Below are 15,604 nucleotides of genomic sequence, written 5' to 3'. Positions count from 1 at the left end.
CCGAGCTATCACAAGTTTCCCAATCACAAGTTTTCCTGGAGCTCGGGATGCAAATCTCCCCTGGGCAGCGCTGGCACTCTCCCACACCCCAAAAATTTCAATTGTTCTTTGCCTCAGCTTAAAAAAGTTACCCCCAAATCTACTTATCCAGCTCTCGTGATGGTGCCCCTCACTCCTAGGGACGGCCAAGCAGAGATGGAGCATTCCCAGGATCTGCACTACCATAGTGACACCAGGCAAGTCAATTCCATGGCTCAAGAAGTGTCCCTGAAACACGGTTTTGATGGGGAGGTGACAATCTTGGCTCCCCTCGGCTGTGTGACCAGGGAAGTCACAGTGTGCCGTAACACGGTCCTACAGAGTGGACATCTCCACATGCCGGAGCTGATTCTCCCGTTTAAAAATATACAGGAAAATCACTGAGACAAATGCTCAGATGTCCATTTTGCTTCATGCAACATTTGCCACACTACTTTTGAAGCGAAACGGGTGAGTTTTCCCCTGAAGATGGGAGCTGGCTGCAGCTGCCAGGGGCGCCTGCTGTGGAACAACAGCCCCCCCGCCAATCCGCACGGGATACGGGTTTGTAGGGATGGCAGAGCTTCCACACAGCCCCTTCCTGGAGCTCCTGTACTCCCATCAGCCTGGGGAGGGAGCCAGGTGTCTGCCAACCTTCTCTGGCGTGTCCCGACTGGGCTCGGCTGCCCTGGGGCCAGGGTGCGGTGCAGGACTCCTTGGCACATCCCAGAGGGATAGGAGTGGCTGCTGCTTCCATTCCCACTGCTGGGATGGAAAACCTCGGTGTTCCCGCAGCCTCTCCCACCCCAGAGCTGTGCAGCTCCCAGGGTGGGGAGCATCACATGCCCCCATGAGCTGCCTGGTCTCTGCCAGGAGGATTTGAGCAGCAGCACCCTGCTGGGGTACCCCAAGCGTGTGCAGACAGGATGCCCGGCCAGAAAAATTCCCGCTTCTCCCTTCTGCTGGGATTAGGCAGCTCATGGCAACGGAGTGGAGCAGCAGTCCCATGGGACACTCTCATTAAGTCAATGATCTTCATTTCACTGCACACCTCCTCGCTGGCAGCTCCCTGGAAAGGAGTAAAGGGCTGGGGCTTCCCCAAAAAAAGGGATTTCCAAAATAGATGCCCTGAGGGTGGGCTGGTGGCACAGGTTGCACTAGAGAATCTTAGCCCAGTGCAACCAGCTCTGCCACTGACCAAGCAGCCAAGGCAGGGACTGAGAAGGCACCAGCTGGTGAAATATTTTGGAGAAGTATTCCCCCAGGAAGAAGCCGTGGCAGCTGGTTGCTGGCAGAGCAGAGAAATCCCCTTGTTTTAGCCTCCTCCGGGCTAAAGGCTCCCAAAAAGTGCTTTGCACACTCCATGAGACGCTGCTGCCAGCGTGCCACAACTTTGGATTTCTTGAAAAGCAAATCTAGATCCTCACCCTGGTCCCAGTTCCCTCCCAGAGAGGCTGGCTGCATCTTCCCAAAACTGGCATCTGGTGCTGCAGCATGGTTCCTCAGGAAAAGTGGGATTGGGCTGCCCTAAGAAGGGCTCAGTCCTGGGCCAGAGGGGTAGAGAGGGGGGGAAAGTGGGGAAAAAGGGAAAAGAGAGGAAAAACTAGAGGTGGGGGAAAAGAGTGGAGATGGAAGAAAAGAGATTGGGGGAAGAGGGTGGGGGGAAAGAGAGTGGGGAGAAGAGAAGGGGGAAATGAGAAGGGAGAAAGAGGGAAAGGAGAAAAGAGAAAAAAAGAGACTGGGGAAGTCAAGGAAAGAATGGGAAGTGAAGGAAAGTGCGAGGAGGGAAGTGGAAGAAGTGGAAAATGAGAGTAGGAAAGGAGACAGAAGGATAGAGTAAAGAGGGGAGAAAGGACAAAATAGAGGAAAAAAAGAGGAGGGGGGAAAAGAGGGGCAAAGAACAGAGAAAATAACAGAAAAAAGAGGGGAAGAGAAGGAGGCAAAGAGAAGGGGACAACATAAGAGGGGGGAAGGGGGAGGGAACGGAAGGGAAAAAGAGATGGAAGCAAAAAGAAAAAAAGGAAAAAAGGAGGTGAAGAAAGGGAACTGAAAAAAAAGAAAAAAATAGGGAAAAATAGATAAAAAGCAGGGGGAAAAAAGAGCCTGTGATTCACGCCTGCAGCCTTTTATCCGTGGTCAAAGCACACCGACGTTTCTGCAGGATTTTGGGAGAGGACAGGGTGACAGCCCCAGCCCAGCTCAGCAATTCCCCCTGCACAGCCCAAGGATTCCCCGGCAAGCGCCGGGCAGATGGACGGACTGGCAGAGGGACGGACGGACGGACGGACAGCAGAGGGAGCCTCGGGCTGAGCAGAGCGCGGACGCTTCCTCAGGAGACCCCGCTTTGCTGGACCCAGTCCTGAGATCACAGAGCTCCGGACAGGGACTGGAAAGGGAGCACGGGTACTGAAAATTCAGGGTCAGCAGCAGATCATATCTACAAACCCTACTGACATTTGGGATTCTAATCCGTTCCCCATCTAAAAGCCCCAAACAGCAACTGAAAGGCCCTCCTGGGGACGCAGGCTGAGGATGTTGCCACATCCCGAGCCGCTGACCTCCCCTGTCGAGACAGTCCCTGGAGAGGCAGCGGCACCCAGCCCATGGTGGGCACTCAGCCAGAGAGATGGGGAGGCGGGAGACATGGATGCACAGGAGCCGAGCTGGCAGGAGTGACAGCAGCCAGCACAGCCCCAGAAATGACACAGGTGCCACTCTGCCAGGCTCTGCCTCCGGGACAGTGTTTCCCCCCTGCCTCTGGCTATGCAACACCACAGAGCCCCGGGACTGGGACCGCAGAGTTCCTAAACATTTACTCATGGAGAGCTAGAAACATCCTCCCGGAAAATTCCTCGATAAGATAAACCGTGAAAATGTCACGACTGCCTGAGGGAGCCATCCATCACATAGCCCCAGGAGGGGAAGAAGGACGGCAGTGTCCAGACCCCTCTCACTATCTGCACTCTCCTCCTGCTCCTGAACTCAGGAACTGCTCCTGAAATGAGCAGGGCTGGACAAGGCAGAGCCAAGAGGTGCTGGTGTCACACTCTGCCCCATCCACACGGTCAAGGGGAACAAGGCAGCAGAGAATTGAGGCTGGAGTGATTTTGGCCACTCTGTGAGGTTTCCTGGGGAGAATGGATGGTGGAGAGGGACCATCAATATTTGGGCACAGCCCAAACAACACAAGGGAGGTGCATAAAACACAAAGTGAGATTGGGGTGAGCTGTAGCCCCCTCATCCTGCCTCCACTGGGGCCATGTCTCTGCTTCCAATCACTTCACCTCCCCGGGGCCAAGACAGCCCGGAGATAAGGCAGGGAAGGCAAGGTGAGGGAAGGAATGCGACCCCCTGGATCATCCTCCTCCACGTTAATAAATCACCTTGCAGACTAATTGCTCCCTGGACAGGGGAAGACTCCGTTCCTCGCCTCCCACCATGGTTCTGGCTCAGCTGGGGAGCCCCAAATTTCAGCGGAGTTCCTGGCATTCCTGCCTCAGCATGAAGCCGAGGGGCTCCAGCAGCACCATGACCACTGTCGGGACAGGCAGTTGGTGGAGGGGGGTTGGTTGCTGTCTCCCTGAGGGACAGGGAGGAAGTGCATTCCCATTCCCAGGCACTTCTTTCGCTGGGCATACAGGGAGATCAAGGTGCCTGGCATCCCGCTTAGCATTGTGGACAGATGCTGTGTAGCAGGATGAGAGGAGATGAGGGATGGGATTGAGGGCTTATGATCCAACTCGATGCCATGTCAACAGGAAAATCAGAGGAGGACAAGGCACTCAGCTAGAGTACATGTCCACAGAGCTCAAACAAAACTTTCCAAGCCAACGGTGCCCCTCAACCATGCCAGGATTTTAACCCTCCAATGAGACAGAGCAACAAAGCACTGTGGGCAGGTAAACCAGCACCAACGTTGAAGCCTACACAATAAAAAAACTGGGAGTTTCCCATTCCCAGCTGTTTTCCAGGACTTCAGAAGCTAAGAAATTACCAACACAGCTTAAAAACTTCAATTCACCAAACAAAATACAGAAGAGCCACCAAGCGATGTCATACCTGAAGCTACAATGGAGCATCCCAGCCTCCATCCGTGGAACAGCATCCATCCTGCACCTGCCTCAGCCAGGGACACTGGGTGCCAGTTGATCCGTGCTGCTGCAGGAGGCAACTGCCACAGCTCATGGATGCTTTACAGAGCCTTGCCATGGATTTTCAGGGAGGAAACCACCCGGCAGGTCATTAACCTCATCCTCAGCACAGCATGCTGCAAACAGAATCCAAGCTCGCACGCTTGCTGCAGGGCCAGGTGGTGAGGAACGCTATTTTCTTAGGGAATGGACAGGAAAAGGGGGATCCGGGAGGGGGGTTTGTTTTGGGATTTCAGCTGCAATCTCCAGCTCATCCAACCAGCCTGGCTCTTGTCAGAGCTGCCCTCCTGCAGCGCAGGGGACTTTGTTTGGCTTGGAAGCCCCAGGCTGTGCTCGTAATAAGACTCCGTGTCTGCTCCATGGTCCTTCCACCTCTTTGCACTCCTCAGACAATAGTTTGCCTGTACCGCTGACTTTGGCAGCATTTCCAAAGTTTTGGCTCCTCCTGAAGCTTCCTCTGCACCAGGCAGCCAACCTTGGCCATGGTGCTTTGATGTCACATCCCATTGCATCCCAGCCTGGGCTGTCTGTGGGGCACCGTGCCCCACGCTGGACCTTTTGGGCCCCCGAATTGAAGACACGATGGGGAGAGGTGCCCAGCAGGTTCTTTGGGGGGTGGATGCTGGGGTCATGAACAGCCTGGGCACGTCCCAACACCACGGTGTTAATTAATCAATTAATCAAATTAATCAATTGAGCGCCTTGAAACCAAGCTGAGCGATGACAACCTGACATCAGCCAAGGCTGAAATCCCTCTCTCCCTGCCATGTTTCCACAAGTATTTAAGCAGGAAAACTTAGATCTTTTGTGGAAGTCCAGACAGCCTTGGAGATGGATAGTAAAGGGGTCAAACAGGTGGGTGATCCTTTGCTGCTCCGTGCAAGTGCTGGGGAAAGCCAGGAGCTGGATGGGGCCAGAACACATCATCCCTTTCCAACCAACAACCAGAGCCAGCATTTGACCAATTAGTCCCTTTTTCTGCAAGTGACTTGGTTTTAAAGCAAAACACAAAGTCAATAAACAACTTTAATGCACTGAAGTTCACCACCTGTAACAGGACAGGTGCCAAGAACAAGGAGGGGTGTAAACTGTGTTCCTGCTTGCACGAAGATGGGGATTCCAGATCAAGTTTCCCCCCTCCTGAGTGCAGGGATGATGCCACAGCCGGGCACCATCCCAGGCTTCAGCATCCCAAAGCAAAGCTGCCCAGCCCATGGGCACAATGCCATGGGCCAAGGGCATCCCTGCAGCACAGTGCCACCGAGATGAGTACCCACACGCAGTTTCCTGGGATGATAAGGGGTTAAAAGAAAAAAAACCAAACCGCACAAAAAAAATCCAGCAGGCATGCCCAAAGGGGAGGATTAGAGAGAATAGGGCCATTTCTCAGCAAAGACTATGGCAACCTAAATAGAAAAGTAACATTACGCTCAAGACAGGGGCCCTTTCCCTTTGCTCCTGCCCTACAATGCCACTATTGTTTTGCTGACAACTGGTAATTATCCCAAGCTGCACACTCTGGTATTCCCACCCCTTAACCGGGAGGGATTTTGCAGCCGCCGACCCTCTGACACCAGCAAAAATTCACATACCAGAGGGTTCAAAGGGGGGGCGGGCTGGGGAGGCTGGGCAGCCTTGCAGGGGACAGGGGACATCATTCCCAGGGTCCTAGAGTGCTGGGGGTGGGAAGGAACCCTGGAGATCGGCAAAGCCAAGCCCTGCTGAAGGAGGTTCACCTACAGCTGGGTGCACAGGACCATGCCCAGCTGGGGTTTGAACACTGTCACAGAAGGAGACCTCAGAGCCCCTTCCAGAGCCTAAAGGGACTCCAGGAGAGCTGGAGAGGAACTGGGGACAAGGGATGGAGGGACAGGAACAGGGAATGGCTTCCCACTGCCAGAGGGCAGGGATGGATGGGATATATTGGAAGAAATCCTCCCTGGGAGGGTGGGCAGGCCCTGGCACAGGGTGCCCAGAGAAGCTGTGGCTGTCCCTGGATCCCTGGCAGTGTCCAAGGCCAGGTTGGACACTGGGGCTTGGAGCAGCCTGGGACAGTGGAAGGTGTCCCTGCCCATGGCAGGGCGGGATGAGATGAGTTTTAAGGTCTCTTCCAACCCAAACCTGGGATTCTGGGATTGGGGATGGTTTTGTTCCTGATGGCCACACTTTGGGTTCAAGGTGCCTCAGAAATCAGGGGGTCTTTTCCTCTTTTCCTCCATTGCCATCCCATGTGAAAAATATTCACCTCCCAAACATCCAAGTCTAAGCAGTGAATCTTTTCTGGAAACAGACAAACAAAAAACCCCAAAACCAATGCCAAACCAAGCCTCCCCCCCAAAAAAACCAAATAAATAAACAAACAAACAAACAAAATCCACAAAAAAAGACACAAAAAGAAAAAAAAAAAAAAAAAAGAAAGAAAAAACAAACCCCAAAAAATAATTCTATAGAAGCAGTGTTTCCCTTCCCGGCTTAAAACTTCTGGGGAGCTGGGATGCCCAGGATGAGACACTGCAGAGCGCTGCTGTCCTACTGCAAGAGGATGGGGATGAGTCAAATCCATAATTTTTCATTTATGGGATGCAGAAGTCACAGTGCCAACATTCCCTGCCAGGAGTTCATCCTGGTGCCAGCCCCAGCTCAGATAAGGTGATAAAAAACTCTGGAAACTGCCTTAAGATGGATTAAAACATTCCCATGGTCAAAATGTAGATTTATTTTTTTTCCTGCTTTTGCAGGCTGGTGCAGGAGCCAGAAAGCCCAGAAAAAAAGTGCAAAAAAAGCCTTTTTTTTTCCTGCCACATGCTGCAAGCAGTAGAGCCAAGGTCAGAACAAGGCAGAGGACACCCACAGCCTCCAAAGGACCCAGCTACGAGTACCAGCTCCTCTGGCATCTAATTATATAGTGCTTTATATAAGTAGTAGCCTTTTTTATTTATTTTCTTCCGCATTTTAATTACACGATTGTAGAAGTTTCTTCCTAATGGGAATGCTGGAAACCAGTATTTCCTGCAGCAAAGCCAATTCCACAAATGCTAGCAGTGACCTGTAAAGTTTAAAAAAAAAAAAAAATCCCCATAAATCAGCAGAGCAACATCTTCCCTTCCTTGAAGCAGCAGCAGCAGCAGTGTCACTCGCCAGGCTGGGATTTTATTTATTGTTGTTTTAAGCACCCAAGAGAAAAGAAAACGCTTCTAAAACCCCACTTAACCCGCTCCAGCTGCAGGGGAAAACAAAAATCCCACGTAGGCAGGAGCTACGCTCCGGGACTCTGGGCAAGCTGCAGCCTGTCCCCAGTGCACCCAGCTGGGATTTGGGGGGAGTGAACCCCCCCTTGTCTCAGGCTGCAGCCTCGCCAGCTCCTCATTAAAGCGTGTAGCCGCTTGCAGGATGCAGAGCTGGAGCGCTGAGGCTCCAGCAGCTCGGGGAGAGCCCTGCCCTGGGGCCAGCACCCCTGCTTGGGGAATGATGGAACCTGCAGGAGCTCCTGGGGCTGCCCTGGGAGCCAGCTCTGGGTTCCTCTCCATGGCAGCAAGGATTAAACCCAGACTGTGCTCCTCAAACCCCTTTTGGCTCCTTTGCAGCCTGCACTTGGGGACATCAGAGCTCAGCGGCACGGGGGGAATAGCAAGGCTTGCATGGCTTGTGGGAGAAACCCTGGCTGGCCACTCCACAAGGAAAGAAGGCAGGAGAAAGCCCGGAAAGGGGCCGCTGGGAAAGCAGAGGAAAGGCTGAAAAAGATTTAAATGGGACAATGTTATCAGGCAGCTGTGCCACGGATGTGGGGTCTCCGGGTACAAACGGCACTCGCTGGGATGTTTGGGTGCTGAGCTCTGACTCCAGCTGCACACGGGCAAGGAGGCTCCACCAGTCACACCTGGAGGCAAACCGGGGCCATCAGGTGACTGAGCAGCAGCAGCGACATAAAAAGATTAAACGGCTGGATGAAGGAAATGGGAAATATTTTTGCTCCCGACCCAAAGACCCAAACAGGCACACTTCTACCGGTGTTGCTGCCACCGAGGCTGACCCCGAGGCCACAGAGGGATGTCAGGGGTTAACAGCCACCCCTGTACAACTGGAACAGAGGGAGGGACGTCTGGGGAGACCCAGGTGCTGGGATAGAGGAGATGCGGTGGGAGACCAGAGCACTGGGAGGCAAGGGATGTTCTGGGAGCATTTGGATCAGGGGCTGCACTGAGAGACGCGTTTCCACAGTGAGAGCAAGATTTACAGTGACACAGGCTATCCCTGTGTCCTATCCACGGGTGTGGAGCATCCCGCACCAGCACCAGCACTTCTTGGGGCAGAAGTGCTTCACCACGGCCCACCCACCCCCTGGGGTGGATCACAACATCCACAAGCCTGTTCCACCAGCAGTATCCTCAATTCCCCTGCCGCTGGACTGGAGCCCGGGGAAGGCGCAGGGAGCGGGGCCGGAGCCCAGCCCAGCTCTGGGGCTGCCCGGCCATGCGGAGCGGCACATCTGGACCAGCGGCCCGGCATGGAGCGGGATCCCGCCCGCACCGCGCGTTAATCCCGTTGCTAGGACACCCGCGGGAGAAGGGATACACTTGTCGGATTAGAGTCTAGACGGGCTGACCTTTCCCTCCGCCGCCGAGGTGGGACCGGCCGAAAATCAGGCTCCGTTGGCTAAAAGGAGGGATTTTAGCTTTTGTCGCTGTTTAGGTGTTTGGTTTTGTTTCAGATGGGAGCCAAGGAGGGAGGGACATCGCGGTCGCTGAAAGAGTCATTTCACGACCTGCCGCCGGAGAGGGATGTACAGGAGACAGCCCGGGGCTTGCAACCTGCTGCCAAGCCCAGGCTTTGCCCAGCAACTCGGCTGACAAAAGAGCCTTTCAAGAGACGGGACGATGTCAACTCCGCAATTAGCAGGGGAAAAGAAAAAAGAGCCGAAGGAAAATTATTACCTCCAGCAGTTGCCTCTTGAGGCCCCTCTCCAGTGGCTTCCTTAACTCTTTCGGCTGAGCCCAAGGAGAAGGTGGGACAGGAATCATCAGTGTCAGCATCAGCCAGGGGCTGGATGGAGTCGGGCAGGCTGGAGTCGGGATGGCAGCCCGGCCCTGAAGGATGCCATGAGGATTCCCATCCCCCTGGAACCAAGAGGGAGGCAGGCCCACCACCCTCTAGCTGAGAGGGAAGTGTCTGATGTCTCCATCCAGCCCTACACACTGGGAGAATCCTGGTGGGATTAGACTCTGACCAAGAGCCCAGCCCAGTACTGGGTACCACATTCAGGCATGGGGGATGCCAGGACCCCCACACACCCTCCACCTTCATGGCCTGACTTCGTAATCTCCGCACCAAAAAAAGATGTGCCCAGAGCAGAAGTAACAACTGGTTAATCAGATCTGAGCTACCTGGGATAATGGAAGGCGTCCCTGCCCATGGCAGGGGGTGGAATGAGATGGGCTATGAGGGCCCTTCCAAGCCAAACCATTCAAAGAATCTACAGTAAAAGCCAAAAATCACAGGTGTGCTGCTGCCACACGCCTCCCTCCACCCACAGTGCCAGGGGCTGGGACTTCCTCTCACCCCCTGGTATCCGAGGGGACTTAGTGCCACCTGAAATCACTGCAGGTTTCTACTCCACCCGCTCCCACCCACCAGTGCTTCCTTGAGCCTTAGCCCTCAGCACGTCAGAGCACTTCTCCAGTTTTGGAACCCAGCTGGGGATACGCCAGCATCAGTGACAGGGTCACACGAGGAGTCACCCACACATCCTGGGTCCCCAGGATAAGGGTCCTGGCCCCTCTGGAAAGCATTTTGGGCCCCCAGGGGAAGGACTAAGCTGTACAGATGCCTTCCCACCACACCACAAGTGGGCACCACCAGCTTATCTGGGGGTTATCAAAAAGTTGCTGTTTATCCAAAAGTCAACAATCTCCAACTCAATTAAGTTACAGACTAAGGGGGAGGGTGGAAAATAATAAATTGGTTTGATTACTGTGTTTCCCAGAGGGAAGGCAAGTGGCTAATTTAGGAATTATAAACTCAGAGAGAGCTTCAAGGACCATTGGGCTGTTGGAGATTTATGCCAGTGGTGACAGTGGGAAGAGCATGGGGATGGTGATGCTGGGTTCCAGGTGCCCCAGCTCCTATTTCCACCATGGGCTGTTTGAGCAGCCTCCCACAATCTGGGGACAGGGTCAGAGGAACAGCCAGATCTCGCAGTCTCCAGGGGAGGAGGAAACCAGCAGACTGAGCTTGGGAATAAAATAAAACTACAATAAAATCCACTAATGACCAATTTCCATCTTAGAAAAGGGCTGGGAGGCGATGCCAAAAAAAAAGCAATAAAAATTCCACAAAAGCAACCTTTCTAAGATACAGGATGTTCCAGGCCAGATGTTGCTTGCTGAGAAAGCCCCAGTGCCAGGGCTGCTGCTGGTCAGAGCCAGGAGCACAGCAAGCCTCTCGACCCTGGAGCAGCCCCAGCCCACAGCCCAGAGAGTGTCGGTGCCCTGCTCCAGCAGGACCCCCAGCACTCTTAGGAAGTCAAAGCCACCCACATTTGGTCGGTGGGACCCACCCCTTCACCCCCAAATGGTTGATTAACCACACTCACACCTTGAGGATGTGGAGGTTTTTTGCCCTCGAGCCTGCTCCAGCTCTCCCTCTGTCTCTCCCAGCAGCTCCAGATCCATATTAAGGTAATGCCAGAGCCCCTCTTAGCTGTACAAATTTCCAAACCATTTTCTAACCCTGTTTAGCTCCTTGTTCTTCAATAGTATCTTTGGCAATGAGCTCCCCAGACTAACCAAGCCTGACACTAAAAGCCACACATGCTGCTACCACATCCCTTCTTCCGTCCACAAAGTCAAGGTCTTGTTCCCAATCTCCAGGATTTAGGGGGACTTAGCACCAGCTGAAATCATTGCAGGTTTCCCCTGCACCACCTCCCACCCATCAGCAGGACAGGGCACACCCTCCCGAGGGTTAACCCAAAGGACGAAGGATGTGGCTGAAGGAGAGCCAGGGAGAGCGCCACCACAGCTGGCAGGGAGGAAACTGGGATGTGGGGCAAGGTGGAGCTCAGCCATCACGGAACCTCACTGAGCGGTTTGGGTGGGAAGGGACCTTAAAGCTCATGCAGTCCCACCCCCTGCCATGGGGAGGGACACCTTCCACTGTCTCGGACTGCTCCAAGCCCCCTCCAACCCAGCCTTGGACACTTACAGGGATCCAGGGGCAGCCACAGCTTCTCTCATCAATCTGTACCAGTGCCACGACACCTCCAGAGGGAAGAATTTCTTCCTAACATCCAAGCCACTGCCTCCAGACTGCACACTCAGTCAGAGAGATGCAGCATGCTCCTGGAAAGGATTCCTCTCCACTACTTTCCCAAATGTCATCAGATACACCAGAAGAATCATTGTAATGTTTTATTAATCCCATACCTCTGGGCTGCTGATATACATCAATACTTAATCCCAGATGTCTCCTTCAGCACTTTGAACTCTCTACTGAAATGCCAGAATTACTTATTTGCTTGGTAAACTATCAAGAGTTTGGGACAAAAGACAGCATACTTGCTGGGATTTTTATTCCAGGGCTTAGAGTATCATCCCTAACAGTCACAGCAGGCCAGAGTGGTGCAAGAGACACACGGTGTCCCTGTTACAGAACCCCCCTGTCACAGGCGGGTTGGAAGGGACACCAAACCTGGCCTTGTTCCACCCCCTGCCATGGGCAGGGACACCTTTCATTCTCCCAGGCTGCTCCAAGCCTCAGTGTCCAGCCTGGCCTTGGACAATTCCAGGGCTCCAGGGGCAGCCACAGCTTCTCTGGGCACCCTGTGCCAGGGCCTCACTGGGAAGAATTCCTTCCCAATATCCCACCCAACCTTCCCCTCTATCAGTTTGAAGCCATATACCCTTGTCCTGTCACTCCAGGCTCACGTAAGAAGTCTCTCTCCCTCTTCTTTATCAGGGGATGCAGCCTTAGATGAGTCCTCACCCCATGCTCCTCCACATTCTCCTCCCTCCTTATAAAGAAGTGGTGACATCCCCCCAGGAGCAAAGCCAGTTTCCCAGCAGCAGAGATTTTTCTGCTAAGGGATTTTTAAGCCAGGCGATGACGCTTGAAGCAGGATTGCAAAATGTTTTCTCCAAGGGCTCTGATTTGCTCTTTAACAGCACACAAGTTTTGTCCCCATAAACACTGGAAGGAGAGGTTAGTCCAGACGCAGGCCAAAATAAATAGGGAGCAGTGTCACTGAGAGGCTGCTCTTCAGAGCAAAAAGAGCCTGCTTCTCCAGAATATGGGAGTGTACGGGCAGGGTTTTCCAGTGGCCACAGGGAAGAGCAGCTCAGCTCTCCAGGGACACTCAGGAGTGGGGAGGGAGCTCCCAGGCACTCACAGCCACGCTAGGCCAGTAGACACCGCATGGAAACCTAAAATCAAGGCAAGAGCTCTGGGAGAATGGACGCTGTGGATGCACCAAGTTCAGGTACAGAGCTGGAGAAGTAATGGAAAAATTAGGATTAGGGCTTGAAAAGGTCGTGTGCTTCAATGGAAGCAAACTCCGGCCAGGAAGCATAGCCACTCTGCAGGAATAATACTCAGCCTCTTTTTAAACCTCATTTCCAGCTCCAAAGCACCATCCAAGCACAGCCACTTCATCCATGCTGTCATCTCCTTGGGACAGGCATGAGGGATGGGATCCACCTGCCAGGGTGATGGACCAGGAGCCCAGGGGTGCTGCAGGGAGATGTCCACAACCTCAGCTCCTTCCAGCTGACGGCAGCCCGCGGCAGCTCCCCCTCCCCAGCAGCAGCTCCCAGGGCACAGATAAAGTTTTGCAAACAGCAGTCCTGCCAGCTGATAAGGAAGTGAGGAGCTTCTGGAGTTCCCAGTTCCTCCCCAGTTCCTCCAGCCCTTGCTGGGAACCTCGGCAGTCAAACAATGCTGTCAGAGCTGAGAGGTGCCAACCCTGCCTGAGCCAAACCCACGATGCAGGGTGCTGCATACAGCCAATTCCCACGTGTCTTTTGAAGAAAATAATGCTAGGAAAGTTCTGATCCAGCCCCCCAGGTGCTGACGCTGGACCAATTGTATCACAGGCTGTAAATTGCTTTGCACAGCACTGCGTGCTTGTGAGGAATCCCAGCCAGCAGGACTGAGGACCCGCTGGGGATGGAAATTATCAGGAATGAGACTCTCAGCCTGCAGCTCCAGCACCCGCTGTCTGTAACAGTGGGAGGAGGCAGGTTGAATTCCCAGGTGCTGCCTGCACCCTCAGCAGCAGCACGGCAAAGAGCTGGGGCTGCTTTTGGGGCTCCTCCCAGCCCCAAATTGATGCACAGAAATTCTGTGTGAGGGAAGATCACAGAATCATGGAAGCATTACAGCTGGAAAAGAAATTCCAAGATCCAACCACTAACCCAGCACAGCCAGGTCCACCATTAAACCGTCTCCCCAAGAGCCACATCTACACATTTTTCAACACTTCCAGGGATTCCATCACTTCCCTAGGCAGTCTGTCCAATGCATGGTTGCTTCTACCACCACACTGATCACCCCTATCCAGGGGCCTGGCACAGAATTTCCCACCTGGGAATGGGGATTTCCCCAGTGTCTGACCCAGCCCATACTTGGGGTCATTCACAGCCCTATTTGTGATTCCCCCCACACCGGCCAGACCAGAGCTGTGGCAGCATCCCCACACTACTCCTCATGGCTACGTGCCCTTCCTGAGGAATCCCAGAGATCCAGTGATAAGAGGCCAGCCCAGCTTGGGGCAGCTAAGCCCCCAAATTTGCAAGGCAGGCAGATAAACAGAAAGGTTATCTCCATGCCAGGACAGCCTTCAGAGCAAACATTCCCCAGGAGCCATCACAAAGGCGGGCTGGCAGAACAGGCCCTGCAGTCCTTGGACATTGAACCAAGGGAAGGAGGGGGGGGAAGAAAAAAAGAAAAGGAGGAAAAAAACCACACCAACCCGCTGAATTCTTTTAAAACCCGATCTGCAGACTGCCTTTGGGAGACGGCCAAGTCAGCTGGGTGAGACGGACACCTCCCTGCCGGTGGTGACCGGCGCCGGCTGCGCTCCCCTGGCACTCATCCCCTCTGCACGCCCTGGCAAACCTCCTGGGGGCCCCCAGAGTGGCTGCTCAAAGCTGGGCCATGCACCTGCAGCTCGGCAGAGGGTCCTGGCCAGCCCTGAGTGCCCAAGGATGCTGATGGAGAGAGGGTGGGAAGGGCAGGGATAACTCTGAGTACCCGCTATTAAATCAGCTCCCCGCCTTCCAGCTTGGCTTGTCCGCACTGGACAGTCTCCAGGGACCAAAAATAGCCAATTCAGGATTTCACATGGGAATCATGTTCCCATCTCTGCAGATCTCCAAGGGGAGCTTTGTTCCCGTGGTCCCTGGGGAGGCACCCACGCAACAGAAAGCAGCATCATAAATGCAGCCTGGGGTACTTGGCGAGCTTCTCCCAGTGTTCTCAGACACGCTCTGGGAGTGCTGGGCATCCCCACTGCCCCAGCCGGCCTCCTTCCCTCCACAGCTGACCCTGCTGCCCACGGAACAATGCCAGAGCTGTTCCTAGATGACATAAAGCCTTGCTCCACTGAATAATCCACTGAATTCACGGCTGACTTCCAGCTCGCCTGTACCTGGGGATGCCACTAACAGAAACATCGTGCCCAGCCTGTGACAGGAGAGAGGACACGAGTGATGCTTCACACCGTGCTGGCACAAGCCATAGACAGCCAGACCACTATCCAGAGAAAATCCACTCTACCCTGGTTTTTGGATTGTCACTTGCAGCTCAGCTGCTTTGGGAGTTGGGGCTCCTGGGATCCAAGTGGGGGCTCCCTGTGTCAGCCTGTTCCCGCCTCCTGGCACTGGGCACGCATCCAGAGACCGGCTGCAAGGGGAGGAGGGCTTTCATCCCGCCTGGCAGCCGGCAGGAAGCTTCCCTGTCGGGGAGGTAAAGTTCACCAGAAACACAGGCAGTGGGAGAACCGGCTCGTGTGCCTCGTGGGGAAAGAAGGGCTGGAGAGCTGAGTCAGCACTGAATTCCCCTCTCCCGGCGCACCAGCAGCTTGAGAAGTGGGATGTTACAGGGAGCCCCGAAGGCAGGGAAAAAAGCCCAGAAGGGTGTGGGAGGTGTTGCATCCCCAGGGCACACACTCGAGGCTCCCGACCGCTCACAACTCTTCCAAGCAAGTGCAGCCACAGGGAGGACTCGTGGGGAAACCGCTAACACGGAGCACGGCCACTTTGGGGCAACGCCATCCCGCCTGTCCCACAGCCAGCAGGGACCTGACTGACCGCTCTCCTCCCAGGGAACTGCAGCCAGGGATTTCCACAGCATCCCCGGCCGCTGATGGGATGCAGCACACGGGACCCCCCGGGCTCGGCAGCCACGAGGAATGCGGCCATTGAAGGGATCACCCCCAGCTT

Source organism: Sturnus vulgaris, chromosome 7, assembly GCF_052056855.1.
Source record: "Sturnus vulgaris isolate bStuVul1 chromosome 7, bStuVul1.hap1, whole genome shotgun sequence".
Lineage (NCBI taxonomy): Eukaryota > Metazoa > Chordata > Aves > Passeriformes > Sturnidae > Sturnus > Sturnus vulgaris.
The sequence above is the reverse complement of the archived record's forward strand: the minus strand, read 5'-3'. Positions refer to the sequence as shown.